This window comes from Pseudonaja textilis, chromosome 10, assembly GCF_049901715.1.
Source record: "Pseudonaja textilis isolate UNSWEBS1 chromosome 10, rPseTex1.2, whole genome shotgun sequence".
NCBI lineage: Eukaryota > Metazoa > Chordata > Lepidosauria > Squamata > Elapidae > Pseudonaja > Pseudonaja textilis.
In genome coordinates, this window is record NC_141999.1 from 12,464,056 (window position 1) to 12,478,342 (window position 14,287).

At 41.2% G+C, this 14,287-nt stretch overlaps 1 protein-coding gene across 4 annotated transcripts in view; it reads left to right on the plus strand.

The window, feature by feature from the left end:
* The first annotated feature begins 3,850 nt into the window (after positions 1-3,850).
* The window catches only part of PHACTR4 (phosphatase and actin regulator 4), an 82,492-nt gene continuing 72,055 nt past the window's right edge, over positions 3,851-14,287 (plus strand). For 2 of the 4 annotated variants that reach the window (XM_026702502.2, XM_087939733.1), the window contains exon 1: positions 3,875-3,995. The gene's annotated coding sequence lies outside the window, so the exon portion shown is untranslated. Of the gene's footprint in view, positions 4,024-14,287 lie in introns of all 4 variants that reach the window. The other 2 variants (XM_026702500.2, XM_087939732.1) reach the window with 2 other exon arrangements.

Below are 14,287 nucleotides of genomic sequence, written 5' to 3' on the forward strand. Positions count from 1 at the left end.
TTACAACACTGAAAAAAACAGTGACTTATGACTAGTCCTCGCAAGTATGACCATTGCGGTATCCTTGTAGTTTCCTGATTGTGATTTGGGTGCTTGGCAATCAGCGGGTATTTATCATGGTTTCAGCATCCCAGAGCCATGTTCCCACTATTTGCAAGCTTCCCAGTTGACTTTTGATAATGCAAAGTCAATGGGGAAACCAGCAGGAGGTCGTGAGTTATGGTCTTGCTTAATTATTCTGGCAAAAAGAAAAAAAAGTGGCAATATTGGGTGTGGTTATGTGATGCCTCACTACATGACCATACACACTGCTTAACACGTTTTCCAGTCCCAATTGTGATTGTACCTGTAAAGCTGTGTGTGTGTGTGTGTGTGTGTGTGTGGCGGGAAACTTATGATCCATAAGCAGCTTTTTATCTGATTTCCAAATTACTTTGTAGCAGTGGTAGGATTCAAAATTTGTACTACCGGTTCTGTGGATGTGGCTTCGTGGGTGTGGCTTGGCGTGGCAGGGGAAGGATACTGCAAAATCCCCATTGCCTCCCCACCCCACTATCCTGCTTTCCAGCTCTGTTCTCCTGTGCAGGGCAACCAAAGAAGACCCAGCCGAAAAGCTGGGACTCGGGAGGCAGAGAATAGATGGGAACAGGGCCAGTCAGAGGTGGTATTTGCCAGTTCTCCAAACTACTCAACATTTCCACTACCAGGTCTCCAGAACTGGTCAGAACCAGCTGAATACCACCTCTGCTCTATAAGTAGTTAATTCAGATAGTGTCCACAGGATGTGTTCAAAAAAGTCAAGAACATACCTTCCACCCCAGCCCCCCACCCCCAAATGCACACATAAAAACCAGACAGAGCTTTGGTCACAATCTTGTGAGTGCAATCTTAACTTTTTTGAATGCACCCCGTAGATTCTCCTGAGTTCAGACCAGAGGTAAAATCCTTCTCGCTTTTCCCAAACAGCCTGCAAGCCTGGAAAAGTAGAAGAAACTGAATTGATGGGGAAAGGGAAGAGATGAAAGTATTAGCCAGCGAATGAAAGAGTACTGTTGGCTCCAACCTTACTGCTTCCTGGTATGTATTCCCCTATTTTATCTTAACACAATCTTTCATAAGAGAATTGTGCAGCCCCACTGTGCAGTGAACAGAAAGACCTTCAGTAATAACCTAAGGATTCATACCCTTTGTCAAAACACTGTTGGTCTAGGAATTTAAGCTGCAATACATTGGACAAACTCTGGGATCTGGCTTCCACAACACGATCACCAGCAGGATGATAATCTATGGTTTAGGACAATGTGTGATTAAGGTTTCTAAATTGAAGGAATGGTTTCATATTGGTGAGGAACCAAAAGCTGCTTATCTCACATTTCAGTGAGCTAGAAATGCTGGGAATATATTACTTAAGTCCTAACACCTGGACAGCATTAATTTGAGGAAAACTTGTGTATGTACATGCTTACCTGAAAGTAAATTCCAACTGCCTTTAATAAAGGTATAATTCTTTTGACTCTATGTGGGTGAAAGCTGTGTTAATTACAGCTAGTTCTTAGACAGTTCTGGCATATAATTGAAGGCTGCAGCCTGAGTTACAAACTCAATGATCTTGTGGATCAAAGAATATTAATATGTTTCTTGTGATCTTGAGCTGAGATTAATTATTCAAAAGAATCCTTTGAAGTGTATTTCAACTACAGTGCATGTTTAGGAAGAATTGTGTGTGAACCTCTGTGTTGTAAAGATAATTATGATGAAGACAGGCAGCTGAGAAGTTTGATATATAAATAAATAATATTTGCAGACTTTGACACATATGACACATATGATTTGGGCTTGTTCTATGGTTATTCCATTTTGGTTTAATATTCATGTTATTGCTGAAAGGATTTGGGGAAGAGAAACACAGTTTAAAATATTAAGAGGTTGAGTTATATACCAAAAATCTGGAGAAAATGGAACACTTGGATTTTTCAAGGGTAGAATGTGGCTAAATGGAATTGCTTTGTTAAAAATCTGCTATTTCCTATTTCATATCCTGGATTGAAAATATGTATTTATTCTCAGCCTTTGAACTGGCTCTTTATTCACATAAATGGAAGGATTGTTTCATAAGATTCTGGATGGTCAAGATTTAACTTGTTTAAAAACAGATTGCTTTACTTTAATATCTTATACCAAAGTATAAGATGCAATATATTTCTTTTTTATTATTCTCTATTTGTGTCTCTGTATGAATGTGTGTGTATGTCTATGGTTTGTTGCACCCAATCTTTCTTTTTCTTATATTAGTATAAATAATTTAAAAACCCTAAGCTAAATAGCATATATGTTTTCCCCATTCTCCTTTCTGCTCTATAATGATCTCCTGGGCAAATATATCTACAATTGTAACTAATAGCGCACTTATTCCTCAATCTCTCTATGAAGTATGGCATTTTTATAGGCTAATAGCCAAAATCCACCCAGGAGGGAATATAAAACAAAACGGAGAAAAAAATTGACTTGCTGGTTGAAGTCTTTTGCTCTGTACTGCATAACTCAGTAAAAACGTCTTCACTCAGAGTGCGGTAGATTAAAGTAATATTTCCTACCTGGTTTTTTTCCTTTTACAACCACTGCACTAATTAATCCCCCAAGCTGTTTAGAACTGGAAAAGACTTGTGGTTTTAACAAGAGATTGAACCTTACAGAAATCATAGAAGGACAAAGTTAGAAGGTACCTTGGAGGTCATCTAGTCCAACTCCCTGCTCAAGCAGCAGACCCTTACCAATCATCGAATGACAGAGTTGGAAGGGATCTCAGAAGTCATCTAGTCCTTCACTATCAGTTGTTGGTGAAGTGCAATGCATTGGTGTGAGTGTGTTACCATCCACCCACACGGACTGAGAAATAAACCAGGCTTGTCCATTCACTTTATTCAGCAATTGAGGATTATAGGTATCAAAGTGCAATTCCTCTGAGGAAGGAGATAATAACTATCCTGACTTTAGTAACAGTACAACAGCAACAAAAAATATTAAGTGTCTTAGTGGGAGGGGCAGGAACCACGTCCTCCTTCCAAAAATACATTTTTCTTCTTCAAGAGGCAACTGGACTTTGTTTTTCCTTGAAGACGTTTCACTTCCAATCGAAAAAGCTTCTTCAGTTCAGAACTTCTTGGATGAGAAACGGAAACGTCTTCAAGGAAAAACAAAGAAAGTACAGTTGTCTGGGGGGGAAAAAAGCACCTTTGGGACAACCATGACCCGAATTATTGAGGCTCTCCACAGACACGTTCTCCGTCCTTCTCAGCAGCAAGCAGCCAAGAATCAAGCGGGCGCTTAGCTAAGAGGACAGCGATACCTTTTATCTCGGCGACAACTTTCCCCAGGAAAATAATAATACGGTCATCGTACTAAATTATAGTCCCACAAAACCACATGTTGCGCTTCAGTGCCTCAGTGTGAGATGACCGGGTCCTCTTTGTACAAACAGCCCGTATTGCTTGATTCATTCGCCATACCTGCCTGCACCCGCGGGTGCCTAGGATTGCATGGCTTTATTTGTCCTTTGTGTGTGTGTGTGTGTGTGTGTGTGTGTGTGCCGTTTCATTGTTTCCCGCCCCCATCCCCCCCGGTTCTGCTGAGGAAATAAATACAGCTAAAAGAAAAAGGCGCAGCCAAGCCAGCCACGCGCCTTTCTGCCACAAGCCGCTTTACCTCGCCGGACCTCACCTGTCTGCGCCCCCCACCCCCGGGTAAGGGCGTGGCCTCCCCAGCCCCTTCCCGCCGGACTACAAGTCCCGCCATGCCGTGCGCCGGTCGGCCTCCTGGTTCTCTTTCTCTCCCCCACCCCTCGCTCCTCTCTCTCTCTCGCTCTCTCGCAGGAGCCGGGCTTCCGGCGGCGAGGACCTTGAGCCTCCGAGGGAGTGCGCGCGGCAGCGGCGGTCTCGGGAGGCTCCGGAGACGGCAGGAGGCGAGGCCGAGCCGTCCGTCCGCCGGGAGTAGCCCAGGTGAGCCGGCTGCTCTCCGCCTTCTCAGGTGCGTGAACAAGTTCGGTCCGGACCGACTCCAAACTCGCCCCTCCCAAGAGGGGAGGGGTCTTGCGGCGACCCCCTTCCACTTCAGCCCATCTTGAACCGGGCGAGGGTCCCCCCTTGCCCTGGCTTCCCTTTCAGCGGCCCCTTCCTCCTCCTCCTCCTCCTCCGGCTGCCTTCTTTCTGCCAGTTCTCCAGCCTTCCTTGAATTCCTCCGATCGCCCCTTCCTCATTCCATTCTTTTGGAAGTTTTTCCACCTTCTGTCTATCTCATCCCCCACTTTGGTCCCCTGGGACTTTTATCAGCAGTTGTTGAAGGGCACCGGTTCTTGGCTTTGCGCCTGATGGGCTCTGTAGTGCGAGGCATCGAGAAAGCGCGGCGTGTCTCTGTGTGTGTATGTTTGTGTGGGTTTTGTAGTCCATGTGGGAAATGTAGTCCAAGGGATCCAGAAACTGGTATGTGTATGTGTGTGTGTGTGTGTGTGTGTGTGTGAATTGTAGCGCAAAGCACCCAAAAAGTGGTGTGTGTGTGTGTGTGTATGATGTATATGTATTGGGAAGGAGGGTAATGTAGTCAAGGCATCCAGAAATGTAGTTCAAGGCATGGGGACAAGTGGTATCTGTATAATGGGGGGTGGGGGTGGGGTGAGACTGCTGGAGGCGATTTCTCCTTTGACCTCACAGTTGTTCTTTGGGATTCACTGCCACATGATGGAGTGATGGTCACCCCTTTGAGTGGTTTGCAAAGAAGGATCTGCATAGATAGGGGAGGGTTATGCCACCAGTGGCATGGGAGTCCCAGAGTCCACGTGCTATTTGCACACTCCTTTCTCAAGAGTGCATGTTAACATACCTACTGGTCTGGACTGCCAGGAGGAACCAAAATGTTACACTTCAAAGGCTGATGGCCTAATCCAGCCATCTCTGTATTGCCTTGCTCATGCCTTCTAGGCATGTATATCTAAAGATTAAGTTTCTGTATCTCTCTCTTTTTCCCTTCTGAGTCAACCAGCTTTTTGTGTAAGGAGCACAGCATTGAATATAGCAGTTGCTGGGTGCCACACCAGGAAATTAATACTATAAAGGTATTTTTAAATTGTGTAAGACATGGCTTGAAGGGAAGTTACACATTGGTTTTCAAATATCTGCACTGTATTGAATATACTGATAATACTGTATGTTAAAAAGTTATTGAAAGGAATAGTCTAAGATAAAAATTTTGGGGGCATGCTGGAAATAAGCCCATGGCATGCCTGTGTGCTATGTCATTGAAAACTATTGTACTAAGTGATCTATTATGTATTAAACTAGACAAAAATTCTACATTTCTAAAAGTTGATCACTTAGGATGCTTTAAAGTGGAATTTCTAGGGGCATCTGTTATTACTTTTTAAAATTCTTGTAAAGTTTGTCATTACAACCTTTGAACCCATACCTTTACTATTATTAGGCTCTCCCACTTTCCCTATTACCTTTATTGCTATATTCCTGCTCATTTTTCTTCCTTTTTGAATAGCAAAGGTGGTAAATACAAGGATTGCGGTTCACCGCAGTACAGGATTAGACTCCCTTGTGGTTCCTCTCTCCTTGTGCTGCAGGGGGAAATTCCTGAACTGTTGGGATGGATGAAAACTTCATTTCAGGATAGACTGCCGTTAAATCTTCCCCATCCCCAATCCTTCAGTGATTTCCATACCTTGCCAAAATATGGGAGGGGAGACCCAGAGGTGAACTAATCATTGTTTTAACCTTGATCATTTTGTGGAAAAAGAAGTACAGTAGTGGGTTTTGAAAAAAAATTAAGAACATGCTAATGTTAACTTGGTCAAATGAATGACACCTACTGTTGCCTGTGTGCTGAAAATCAAGAATGAAAATAATTACAGTGATTAGGTAGGAGTAAGTGTAGCTTTCAGTAGATTAGATTTCTCTAACTTGGTGTCCTCTGTGTATCTTAAATTGTAGCTGTAATCCTCCCATATTGATAAGATACTGAGTTTTCTTAAGGTTGCCTGTTTTGGAAAATTTGTTATAAGTTGTATAAGAGGCTGAAAAACAGCTTCTATCCCAGGGCAGTAACTCCATTGAATTCTACTGAATAGTGCAATATTAATGTAGTATCAGGGATTTTTAATTCAATGTATAAAATGTGAATGATGTGTGTTTGTATTTATTTTCATAATCATAATGTACACTGAAGATGGTATTTAATTTCGTTGTACGAGGTGCAATGACAAAGTAGACTAAACTAAGAAAAATAGACAATAGAGGAATAGTAGAGAAGAAATGTGGATTGTAACAGGGAATCTAGCAGGACTGTATGTTGTGATTATATCTTTTCATAGGTTCAGATTAGTAGCTTTTGATTACTCAGATTTTCCATTTAAGCTAGATAAATAATAGATAAATTCAAATCTATGGAAAGCCAGTTTGGTGGTATGGTTAAGGCATCAGTCTTGAAACCAGGAGACTGTGAGTTCTAGTCCTGCCTAAGGCATAAAGCCAGTTGGGTGATCTTAGGCCAGCCACTTTCTCTCAGTGCTACAAAGGAGGCAATGGCAAACCCCTTTTGAAAAGCCTTGCCAAAAAAACTAGGGACTTGTCCAGTCTCTGAGAATCAGAAGTGATTGAATGGAAGGGGGAAAAATCTGTACTTTAATTGATAAAAGCAAAGGGTATTTATTGAGGTAAACATAATTGTATGTTTGTCATACAGAGCTCTTGTTAGGTTCTGGTCTTTGTATTCATTTGAACTATGATAAGTTATTTAAGTGAAGTTCTAGTGGGATAGCTAAGCAGTCTGTGGCATAACCAAAGCTAATTAACATATTGTGGCATAAACTTACGCTAATTCTTTTTTTTAATCTGCAGGAAAGAAAGATCGGTTACATGAAAGTTTCAATAGATATCTGTAATGGTGAACTGTTGTTAAATAAGCGAGAGGTAAATAAGTGAAACTGATGTAAAGCCAGACAAGAACAAGTTTGAATATTAGAAATTTGACAATGCAACGCAGTTCAACGTACATAGACATAAAGTTTGTATTTGTAAGAGGAAGGATTTTCTTTTAGATCTGCAGCATATAATGAATGCTTAGTAAGCAAATCTGTGGGATATATAGACCCCACCCCCAAATTAGAAAAAAATATAATTTATTGTTGTAAAAGTTAACATTAAAAATACTGAAAGTTGTATAAGTGTATTGAAAATATATACGCACTTGAATAATATTTACCTTAGATAAGTATATACAGAATGGTAACTATTAACTCTTGTAACATCCTGTTGATTTTAGTGTGAAAGAGAGCATAGGTGTAACTCTCCAATTGAAATTGATGGCACTTCACTTTGACAAATCGTGACCCCTGATAGCTGCAGATCTGTGTTGAATGTGATAACAGTCTGTAAGACCAATTCCCCTTTCTGATGCAAAGAAAAAAGAAAAAAAAAGTGGGGGAATAAATATATTCTGGGATTGTAGCAGCCACATAGTGTGAAGAACTTGCTTTTCTAATGTTTATTTTTAGCCATTAGTCATAGTTACTGATTAGAGAGTTCCTTCTGATAAGGGTGGTTGCTTAGTACTGTTGTCTGGGGCTAGTTGGTAATGATGTCACAAATGCTTTAAGCAGCGGACTTAAGCAGAAAAAGAAATATTTCACTTCCCCCAAACCTGTTGCTGTATTTTGAAAAGCTGCTGAAAGACCCCATGTCACTTATGACAAGAGGCGTCCCTAAGTAATATGATGTTTGTATGTTAAGTTGGGTTTTATGGCACGAATAAGGGGTTGCAATAAGATGAAAGGAAATGGATAGCTGTAACAACAATTTTGTGAATGCATCCATTGCATACTTTGAAAATTCCAAATTTATCTCTGGTCCCCCAAAGTTGCCTATTTTGATTTAGGTTTTCTGCAGGTATGAATTTTATGTTGACTTCAGTGTAGTTGGGAGGTCCAACTAAAGCTTGGCCCTGTGACCTTGGTAAAACTTTATTGACACAATGATCCTTGAATTGATGTCTCTGTTTACTATGGATTGTTGGTCTAGCTAGCTGGTGTGAGCTGTGGATGAAAACAGATCTCTCTACCCCTCTCATTTTCTAGTGATGTCGGCCAGATTGTGTACCAGAATTTGTGAAATGCCTTAAATCAGGGATAAGCTGTGTTCACATAGATAGCAAAGCTAGGATTTTTTTTTTTGAAAAATTGTGGCTCAATGAATGAGTCCCCATGGTTGTTTATGCTAATTTATGGCTAGGTCCTTGGTACTTTCCAGATATTTTGGATCATACAACTCCATGTCCTATTGGCTAGGATGGATGGGAGCTGAAAATTTAAATCTCTGGAAAGTTTGGTTGCCTTATCTTGCTTAGATTGGTTCAAACATTTCATTATCAAAATATAAAATGCAGAAATAAAAATAAAAATGAAGATATCAGAAAAATAAGGGAGGAAAAGGGGAAGAGAGAAAAATTAGGATGAAAGGGAAAAAGAAAAGCATTGACTTCCAAGTGATGGAATAGAATAAGGTAGTAACATAAAACCTCAACTTTTTATTTTTATTTGATAATATACACTAGCCATTTCTATAACAACAAACCTGTCTAATCAGCTAAACCCAAAATCAAAGTTTAGTTTTTTTCCACTTCAATCACAAAGTCCAAAACCGATTTCCAACCAATTTAACTGTATTCTTTTCTTTTAATCAAAGCAGTCAGTGTAGCCATCTTTGCTAACAACTCCATCAACTTTTACAGCCATTCATCCATTGTGGGAATCAAAGTATCTTTCCATTTTTTGTTCATGAAATATTTTTCCTGCTGTCAACACACACACACACACACACACACACTCTCACACTCAATGTTCCATTTTTTTTTCAAGTTCTTTATCCATTAAACTGAAAAGGAAAGACTCTGGTTTTATCTTTATATTCACTTTAAGAATTTTCTGCTTAGATTGGGTAAGATAGTGAACCTGGCCAGCATTAAAAACAAATATTGTTAAATATAAGAGATTTCCCCCCCTAGAATCTAAGCCAGCGAGTTCTTGTCATCTGTTTTCTAAAAGATTCTTAAGAATGACTGTGTCAGAAATGCATTGTTCATATTGATTGATTTAAATGTATATGGTCACCCAACGACTCTCAGTGACTCTCGGTGGCTGTTTATGTTCATAGAATGCAAATGGGCAGGAACAATCTATTTTGTAGCTTAGATATTCCATTTCTGTGTTATTTTAAAAAATTCTCTGCCAAGAAACACGGAGAATGCAAGTGTGACACAGTGGCTGAGTAAGATGCCCATAGTTAGATTAGTTTTATGACGTTTGTTCTTTTTTTTTTAATATGAAATAGATGCACTGAACTTAGATGAGACTTAATACTTTATCGGATTTTTATGACTTTCCTCCAGGAGCTCAATACAATATATGTAGTGCTTCTTTCTTCAATTATTCTCTACAGAGTGGGCTTGAAAGGGTGACTGGTCAGTTAAAGAGTTTCTGTAGCTAAGGGTGAAATTGAACCTGGGTCTCTCTTGCCTTGACCTCTCTCTCCCAAAAAGCCAAAATATTGTGCTGCCATTTTTACCATGGATTTTGGTGGCTTTGGAGGGAATTCAACAGTCACAAAAATGGAGGGGCTTTGGTTAGTGTATAAATATTCCATTACTGATGCACAGGGTATGACCCTCTGCTAAGATATAATGTAATGATGCAAAAAAGCGAAGCACTGGTCGATCCATTATGCAGGGATATAATACACAGTGAGACCAAACGCGTAAATATTGTGAATTGTGCAGTTTTCATGTGTGGTTAAGATGTTGTTGGGGCTATGCAGAACTGGGTGCTGGAAAGGAAGTGTAGGAATTAGACTATAAAATGCATCTCTTCTTGTGATGTCAGTGTGCAAATATAGTGCAAATATAAATGAGAGAAATCAGGAATGAATTTAAATATAAAGTGCTATTTTGAAGTACATATATATGAGCATATCTGGCACCATTTGAGTCCTTCCTGAAATTCCTTCCTAAAGACTTTCTTTCTGAGCTCAGTTCTTCCTTGATCTATCTTCATTCTTCTTTAAGGATTGATGATGAAAAGGAAAGAGACTCAATATAGTTTGGGTTAAAATTGGTTAAGGCATTGGACTAGGAGCAAGTAGATCCATATTCTAGCTTATGCTTAACCATAGAAACTTACTGGGTAACTTTGGATCTGCTCTCTCTGTTCACTCTATCTCACAAGGCTTTTTATGTTGTGCCTTCCAATAACTGGACAAATCCCTGCAATTTTCTTGGCAAGATTTTTGGTTTTGCCATTGCCTTTTTCCTAGCGCTAAGAGACAAATAGCATTATTAGAGCTTGTAGTCTTCCATTTTTTAGCCTGGTGCCTTAACTACTACACCAAACTGGCTCTGTTGGAAAACTAAGAGGAAGCAATATATTGCATACACCACTTAGCTCCAGTTATAAAAATGCAAGCAAGTAAACGAACAGGTTTATTTATAATAGGTCTGTTTATTGCCAACTTACATCTGGATAACGTTCACTCACTGTCTTGAGTAAGAAAGATTGGAATGATCATACTAATTTCCCACAATTCCCCTGATGTAACTTTGTAATGGAGCTTGTGGGAAAATGGCCTCAAGCTGTTTAAGGCTAATTGCAATCCTGCCAGTAAAAGTGTTTTAAAAAGGACTTTTTGAGGCAGTCGCGTTGTTGATAGTTCGGGCTATACAGTTACAGACCTTGCTAAAGCCAGTGGCCTCTATGGACCTTCATTGGTTTATTCATGCACTTCAGTGGATATGATGGTGTTGCCTGACATTTCTTGTACACTTTTGCAAATGCTGTAGTCCTTTTATCCTCCTGTCAGTGGTATGCAAATTACAAAATAGAATTTGCAGTTGCATAATTAAAACTGAGGTGTGATCAAGTTCTCAAGAGAAGGCAAGGCCTGATGGACAAACAATGGAAATTAGCTATGAAAGAAATCTTAACATCTTGACTGGTTTGCCAATATTGGTAAAAACCCTCATGCACAGAGAGAGACACTGTCACCTGAGATCCAAGTGGCACTGCAATACACTTCATAAATAAAATATAGAATAGGGAATTGGTGCAGACGAGAGCAAATCAAATTACGAACCTTTGCGCTAATAAATTGTGCTACTGCCTCGTCCAGTTGCCAATTTATTTGCCTTGCTGGCTGTGCTGGGCATGGTACCCTCCCAAGTAGCCAGCAGTTTGAGGGTAAGAAAAATTGTAGTAAGTCATGGAAAGAATTCAGTGAACCAGCCATCCCTGCTCCTATCCAAACATGGACTGGCTTTGCAACACCTTTAGCTAAAACTGTAGTCCGGTCAAGACTCTTTTGGCTGAAGCCCAAGTCCTGATGGTTTCATGGGCGTGTCCACCTAGTTTTCTTGGCAGTTGTATGAAAGTAGCTTGTTATTCCTTCCTGCTTCTGGAATATGATGTCTGACTTCACAGCGTAGCTTATATTCATTGTTAATCTTTCCATAAAATCTCCTTTGGATCAAGGTTGGTGGTTTCACGGGCACTTCCTGTAGTTTCCGTTTATATGGCAAAACTTAAAAAGTGATTTGACATTTTTCTTCTTCAGGGATTTTTTTTAAAACAATCCAAAGTATTAATCAAACCTAATCCTTCTTAGCTTTTAAGATCAGAAAACTTTACCCATTTTCTGGATTCACATGAAACATTGAATCATATATCCCAATCAAATGGTGGATCCACACACAAAAAATTAAGTGCGCTTAGCATGTTGTCCGAATGGCAATGTTAACTGAATAGGTTAAGGTTGCTGTATAAACCCAGCAAAAGGTGATAATGATAATTCTGAAGATAGAAAAATTCTTCTGATCCCCTCTCTTATCTTTTTGGTTAAGCCTATGTTGTGATCCTTATTTGCTGCTGAAATTGGATGTGGCTAGTGCAGGGTTGTCAAACTTGATTTAATTGAGGGCTGCATCAGGGTTGGGTTTGACCTTGGGGGACTGGGGTGGGCGTGGGCATGGCTAGGGTGGCCATGGCCATCTTGACATCACTCGTGTTGGGGGTGCCTGTGGCGGCCCGTGGTGCTTCTGCCAATGAAAACTGACTCCCGAGCTCCGTTTTTACTGGCAGAGGGTTGCAGGAGGCCATGGCAGCCGAAAACAGAGCTCGGGAGGGTTGTTTTTGCCAGCAGAAGCACCGTGGGCTGGTCCTTTGCTGTTTCCAGGGTGACCCCGTGGGCCAGATCTAAGCACCCCACTGGCCAGATCCAGCGCCCGGGCCTTGAGTTTGACACTCCCTGGGCTAGTGCAAAATTGCAAACTTGAAATACCTGTGTTCATTTTTAACCTTAATTGTAACATGTCATACAATTGGAACTTGGCTGTAGATTGGAGGAGCTTGGGATAAAAATTAATCAAATGGGAGAAAATTACATTCTCAGCCTGAGCGCCATTGTTAGGGAGCCATTCTTGCTATCTATTTGCATTATTATTTCTGGTTGGAAATAATTACAAAAGACTAGTGCTAAGGCATATCTTTCATGGCCTAGTTCAGGGGTCTTCAAACTTGACAGCTTTAAGACTTATGGACTTCAACTCCCAGAATTCCCCCTCCTGTCATGTTAGTTCAGGAATTCTGGTAGTTGAAGTCCACAAGTCTTAAACTTGCCAAGTTTGAAGACACTTGGTCTAGTTTGATACCCTGTGTTGTTTTTTTCTTTAAATATTTCAGTTAACCTTTAAAAGGAAATAACTTAGTTTTTTAATGAGTTAGACAGAGAACCTGTTTTAACATGTCTATGAAAGCTTGGTAAATAAAATCGAAATGTCTCTTTTCTTTGGGCTGAAGTTATTATTGCCTTACTGAGAAACTCAGCAGGCACGAATGGGAGAAGTGAATATTTCCCATTTTTTTCCTGTTTTGCCAACATAGGACATTGTGCTCATCCGGGATTAAATGTCTTGGAAACCTATGAGTTTGGGAACATTGATTTACCTAGTTTATTTATTGCCACTCTGATTTTGAACAAGGAGTCCTTCCAAGTTGGCTCATGGTAGCAATTTTATTTTAAGGCAATCATAAAATGAAGTTAAATACCATTAATATACACTGCTCAAAAAAATAAAGGGAACACTTAAACAACACAATGGAACTCCAGGTCAATCACACTTCTGTGAAATCAAAGGGTCCACTTAGGTAGCAACACTGATTGACAATCAATTTCACATGCTGTTGTGCAAATGGAATAGACAACAGGTGGAAAGCATAGGCAGTTAGCAAGACATCCCCAATAAAGGAGTGGTTCTGCAGGTGGTGACCACAGATCACTTCTCAGTTCCTATGCTTTCTGGCTGATGGTTTGGTCACTTTTGAATGCTGGCGGTGCTTTCATTCTAGTGGTAGCATGAGACGGAGTCTACCACCCACACAAGTGGCTCAGGTAGTGCAGCTCATTCAGGATGGCACATCAATGCGAGCTGTGGCAAGAAGGTTTGCTGTGTCTGTCAGCGTAGAGGCGCTACCAGAAGACAGGCCAGTACATCAGGAGACGTGGAGGAGGCCGTAGGAGGGCAACAACCCATCATCTGGACCGCTACCTCCGCCCTTGTGCAAGAAGGGACAGGAGGAGCACTGCCAGAGCCCCGCACAATGACCTCCAGTGGGCCACAAATGTGCATGTGGCTGCTCACACGGTCAGAAACAGACTCCATGAGGGTGGTATGAGGGCCCAACGTCCACAGGTGGGGGTTGTGCTTACACTCCAACACCGTGCAGGATGTTTGGCATTTGCTAGAGAACACCAAGATTGGCAAATTTGCCACTGGTGCCCTGTGCTCTTCACAGATGAAAGCAGGTTCACACTGAGCACATGTGACAGACGTGACAGGGTCTGGAGATGCCGTGGAGAACGTTCTGCTGCCTGCAGCATCCTCCAGCACCGGTTTGGCAGTGGGTCAGTAATGGGGTGGGGTGGCATTTCTTTAGGGGGCCGCACAGCCCTCCATGTGTTCGCCAGAGGTAGCCTGACTGCCATTAGGTACCGAGATGAGATCCTCAGACCCCTCGTGAGACCATATGCTGGTGCGGTTGGCCCTGGGTTCCTCCTAATGCAAGACAATGCTGGACCTCATGTGGCTGGAGTGTGTCAGCAGTTCCTGCAAGATGAAGGCATTGATGCTATGGACTGGCCCGCTCGTTCCCCAGACCTGAATCCAATTGAGCACATCTGGGACATCATGTCTCTCT